The 5717-nt window shown below is 42.1% G+C and overlaps 1 long non-coding RNA gene across 1 annotated transcript; it reads left to right on the top strand.

The window, feature by feature from the left end:
* The first annotated feature begins 588 nt into the window (after positions 1-588).
* On the top strand, positions 589-4259 carry LOC130859008 (uncharacterized). The gene is made up of 3 exons (XR_009055150.1): positions 589-697; positions 1115-1269; positions 3987-4259. It is a non-coding gene; the product is annotated as an uncharacterized LOC130859008 (long non-coding RNA).
* The last annotated feature ends 1458 nt before the right edge of the window (positions 4260-5717 follow it).

Raw genomic sequence — 5717 nt, 5'->3', positions numbered from 1 at the left:
GGAGTTGCCTTAGAGGGCCAGGACTGGGAGGGGGGGAGGGAGTCGCGAGAGGGAGGGGATATGGGGATATATGTATAAATACAGCTGATTCACTTTGGTGTACCTCAAAAACTGGTACAAGAATGTAAAGCAATTATATTCCAATAAAGATCTTAAAAAAAAGATGCTGTTTATGACAATAACCACCACAAAATGATTAGCAACTTTTCAGAGACGTAGCTAATACAGAAGATGAGCTAGACATGCAGGTGCATGTGGAAGGCCAGTGGGCAAAAGTAAAACACGAAGGATTTCTCCTATGTACGTGCTTTATTCGGCTTGGGGGTGAAATGCACTGACACAAGGGCAGGTTATCCTTTCTCCATCCCCTAAGCTAACTGACTTGCTTCCCTGAAAACTTGAGATTAAACATTTACTGGCTCACCATCCTTGTTCATTCTTTCAGACGTTTAGATTTTTCTTGTCGGTTTCAAATCACAAGGCTAGTCTATGTTTGAAGCCCCTTTCATTTTATTTTTTAATGCAACAGAGGTCATACAAACCAGCTTTTAAGGTTCGTAGGGGACTTACTGTATTTATTTTCTCAAGTGATTGGATCTGGTCCCATGCCCTGAGAGATGCAGCGGAGAGCGAGTCGGTCCCATGAGGCATGTTTGCATCAGGATTAAAAGTCCTCACAGTGGAGCTGATTAATAGAGTATGTTTGAAATAACTAATCATTTCTTGCTTCCTTGAAATATGTTTTCATTGAAAAATGCAATACCACTGGTATGAGGGGACTTCTGAAAATTTCTAGGGGAAGCTGATATATGGCAGTTTGAACAGGAAAAATACCCTTCTAAACTCTTAAAATAACAAAGTTAAGTTTAAATCTCAAAATATGTTAGGTAAATCTATTTCTCTCTCTGGTATTTTAATTTCAGGATTGAAGAGGCAGTAGTTATTTCTGAGGGCAGAAAAAAGACCATTCTCTTTTCAATTAGCTCAAAAATACTTTATTTTATACTTGTTTCTTTCTTTTTCTTTTCCTCTTTTTTTTTTTTTTTTTTGATGTGGACCATTTTTAAAGTCTTTATTGAGTTTGTTACAATACTGCTTCTGTTTCATGTTTCAGTTTTTTTGGCCAAGAGGCATGCAGGATCTTAGCTCCCCCACCAGGGATGGAACCTGCACCCCCTGCATTGGAAGGCGAAGTCTTAACCACTGGACCACCAGGGAAGTCCCCTATGATTCCTTGTTTCATCAGCTGCTACCCCACTGGTTTTTAAGGTATGAGTTTGGGGTTTTTAGTTTTTTGTTTTTTTTTTTTAATATTTACCTTAATGCTAAAAATAGCAGATCCAATGACAGGTGAGGAAATTTTGTGAGAACAAATCCTCCTATATTTTCAAACTCCCAATTGTCCCCCAGAGCGATGGGGCAGCCTGTCTTCTGTGCAGTGGTGTGTCAGAAAGTTCTAAGAATGCTTTTAAAGGGACACACCTTTGTTGGAGAAGTTGCGAGCACTGTGGGGAAGGTGGGTGTCTCGTTATTAACTACTACTGATCTCCAAGACAGCCACATTCAGGAGCGGGGTGGCTGAATCTAAATGTGGCGCAGACTCAGGAGGGCTTTGGTGCTGTGGCAGAGAGGATGGGGCTAAGGAGGGCGAACGATGGCAGCCGTAGGTTTTAATAGGAAGACACATCACTCCGGCCTTCTTTTTCCTTTCAGAAGTGCTTCCCATAAATGGTGGGACTCCTGTAAATATCCCCCACTCAGCTCTGTTGCAGGAAGATGTCGCAGTGAGAAGGGAGTTAGTACAGTTTGTGTGGAGCGAATTCTTTGACCTAATTCAGAACCAGCCTCTTTGGGATCCTTCTGCTTTAACGGTCCCCGCATGGGGCTCCTGAAGCATCTGCGGCTGGCCAGCGCCAAGCTGATTATCTCTGCTTTTTATCTGCAGACGGAAATGGAAGCAATACATGCAAAATTAGCTCCATAAATAAATGCTGAGGTCTAATTGCCCAGGCGCCCGGCCCAGGAGGCTGTGGGACGTTCTCCCGTCTCTTTCATCTCTGGTTGCGGCTGCTCAGGGTGTACGAAACCTTGTGTTTTCTGCCTTCAGAGGAGAGCTCTGGTGGCCTCCATCCATTTTCCTAGTGGAGAAATGTTTACTTTGCACTAATTGGTCTCCCTCTTGGCCGCCTCCTGCCATGGCAGCAGTTCTTTGAGCGGAGCGTGAGTCCTGTGTGGAAAGAGAGAAGGTGACAGGTGGCACAGGTCAAGGGCAGAGACCTAACAGATAACAGCGCTTACTATTCTAGAAACTTCTCACCAAATGGTGGGTCCCAGCACAAGGACTGTCCCCAAAGTCACACGGAATCCTTTCTCCCTAGAAAAAGGTTTCTGACACCAGTGACACAGGGTCTTAGGCAATACTCCTAGCCATTCTTCAAGTCCAGGGAATTCTCTTCCTATCAGTGGCTTTGATTTCCTTAAACATGCATTTAAGAATGCTGTGCTTATAAAGCAGCCATATGGTAGAAAACTTGGAAGATGCCGAAAAGTGTAAAGAGGAGAAAAGAAGTCTTCAACAATTTACTGCTCAGAGATGACCACCAAAAATACTGTGCAGCTGTGTGCTCTGTAAAAGATCCTGTAATCGCTTTTTTTAAAATTTTTAAAAAAATTTTTTTATTTATTATTTATTTTATTGGCTGTGTTGGGTCTCCCTTTTGCTGTGCACAAGCTTTCTTTAGTTGCATTGTGTGGGGGCTGCTCTTCGTTGTGGTGCGCAGGCTCCTCATTGCCGTGGCTTCTCTTGTTGCAGAGCACGGGCTCTAGGAGCGTGGGCTTCAGTAGTTGCCGCACATGGGCTCAATAGTTGTGACTCACGGGCTCTAAAGCGCAGCTCAATAGTTGTGGCACACGGGCTTATTTGCTCTGCGGCATGTGGGATCTTCCTGGAGCAGGGATCAAACCTGTGTCCCCTGCATTGGCAGGCGGATTCTCAACCACTGCACCACCTAGGAAGCCCCTGTGATTGCTTTTTATGTGCAGTAATAGAACCTGCTTTTTTTCACTTCACATTATCCCATGTATATTTTCTGTTATTAAAAACTCTTAGGAAACTGTTTATACTGACTGCGTAATGTTTCACCAATAATTTCCCATGATTTATTTGGAGACGTATCTCCGATGAAGGACGTGGTTATTTTCAGATTTCGTTATTATAAATGAGGTGGTGGCGGACATCCTCGTCCATAAATCACTGTCTCCGTTTTTTATTATTTCTTTAAAGTCAATGACTCAGCGCGGCATTATGGGGTCAAAGGCAATAGACATTTGATCATTGTTAACGCATACTTCCAAATCCCTTTCCAAAAGCATGCTATCGGTTTGTAACCCCACTCCTGCCAAAACCTAGGAAAATACCTAGGCGTTCCCCCCACCCTGCCCCCAGCACTGGACCTTAACACTTTTAAAAAACCTTTGAGTAGGATAGCTTATTGCTTTGATCTGCATTTCTCTGACCATCAGCAAAGCTAAACACATTTTTAACTTACTCATACCACATTTTGTACTGTTGTTATTTTAAAAATTAACTCCTTACTCTTAATGATGGTGACCATATAAGGTAGACATACAGTGTGTTTTTCTAAATAGCTGACTAGTTATGTGAACACCATTTAGAGACCAATCCTCCCAGTCTTCCCTTCTCTGTCAAATGCTCACTTCTCTTCTCTCTTTCTGGGTTACCTGCCTGCTCCTTCATCTGTCTGACCTGGGTCAGTTGACCAATGTAATGATGGAGGCTATTACTTCACTGCGTCCTGACACCTGGTCTACTGATGAGCTACACACGACTCTCTCACTGTTATCCCTTTATTGAGTGTCTGCCTTTTTATCCCTGGTGGCTTTTCAGATTTTTTCCTTATCCTTGGTATTTGACAGTTTGCTCTGTTCTGTCCTCATGTGAACTTGCTTTTCTTTATCCTGCCTAGGACTTGAGGATATTTTAAAATGACAGCACTGGACTTCCCTGGTGGCTCAGTGGTTAAGAACCCGCCTGCCAGTGCAGAGGACACAGGTTTGAGCCCTGCTCCTGGAAGATCGCACATGCCTCGGAGCAACTAAGCCCATGTGCCACAACTATTGAAGCCTGTGCTCCACAACAAGAGAAGCCACCGCAATGAGAAGCCCATGCACTGCAAGGAAGAGTAGCCCCTGCTCTCTGCAGCTAGAGAAAGCCCATATGCAGCAACGAAGACCCAACACAGCCAATAAATAAATAAATAAATATATAAAATCACAGAACTCATGTCTTCCTTCTATTCTGGAAAAATTCAGAAATTATTGCTACAGGTATCACCTGTGCCCAAGTCTCAACATTCTCTCTTTCTAGAACTCCTATTGGATGTATATTTAAGCATCGTATTTTATTCTCTACATCTCTCAGTCTCTCATTTGTCTGACTTCTTTATCCTTCCATGCTGTGTACCAGTGCATTTTCATACCTTTTTCCAGTTCATTATTTCTCTCTTCAGCTATATCATGTCTACTATTGGAGTTTTTTTTTTAATTCACTAACCTAAGGTTTCTACTTGACTGTATTTCAAATTTAACTTTTTTTCATAATGCCTATTCTTACTTTAAACATTCTTTGCTTTGATTCTTTGAATATTTGAAATATTTTTAGCTTAGAGTTTCATTCAGATCATTCTGTAAGGGTTCTTTGGGTGTGACTTCTCCCATCTGGGGGAGAGGATTCTGTGACCCATCTCAGTTGACGCTGGACTTACCTGTAGTCAATTCTCACCTGTGACTTGGTGTTCAGCATTGTGTTTCATACCCCAACAGAAGATGTGTGACTTTGGCTTTCACACCTGCACACAGCACAGGCTGAGTTTCTTCTCATTTCACAGCTTGTTAAAGGAAGTTTTCTTCCGGGCCATGACCTGGGGCTAGAGCACAGAGACGTTCCTGCTCTCTGTTCATGCATGGTGAGGAAACTTCCAGTTCCCCATCTCCTCGATTCAGGTAAGAAGAGCAGTTTCAGGTCTCCACTGCTCATGGTCACCTGCAGCCTCTATTGCTAAAAAACTCCAGCCCACACCCCCGTTAGAGCGTGAAGCCAAAACTCCTGCTTTCGCTGAGATTTTCCTCTTCATTTCTGGGAACTGGAGATTTGCCTTTGTTGCTTTTATCTTGGCTCAATATAAGTTTAAATCAGCAGTTCGAAGTGTTTGGAACAGGCATGAACAAATCTCATGACTGTTGGGTCCTTTGTAATGACCAGACATCTGCTTTGTCGGGGACTGAAAGTTGCTATAAGAGCCTCATTCTTCTCTTCCCTTCCCATTCTTAACTTTTTTTTTCCTTCTTTTCTTTCCATGTTTTTTTTCCATTTTCACATGACTTTTTCCAGAGGGACCTATTTTTGTGAAGTTAGATAAATCCTGTAGGAAGTTGAATTTGAATTAATCTAGGAGGAATTTTTATTTATATGATATTTAGTCTTCTTATTTAGAAACATGGTACCATCAATTCTAAGTTTCACATTCCTTATTCTGTGGTTTACTCTTACCCTTTCGTTTTTCTTCAAAATGTTCTTTCAAATATAAACAACATTCTGGGTAATAAGTTGATGAACCTTCTTTGTATATTCAGGTATTTTCAAATAGCCTAGGAACGTTTTCTTCTCTTATAACTTTCTTCTCTTGATTTTCCTTCTG

Source organism: Hippopotamus amphibius, chromosome 8, assembly GCF_030028045.1.
Source record: "Hippopotamus amphibius kiboko isolate mHipAmp2 chromosome 8, mHipAmp2.hap2, whole genome shotgun sequence".
Taxonomy (NCBI): Eukaryota; Metazoa; Chordata; class Mammalia; order Artiodactyla; family Hippopotamidae; genus Hippopotamus; species Hippopotamus amphibius.
Note: the sequence above shows the minus strand (reverse complement) of the source record. Positions and strands in the feature narration are given on the sequence as shown.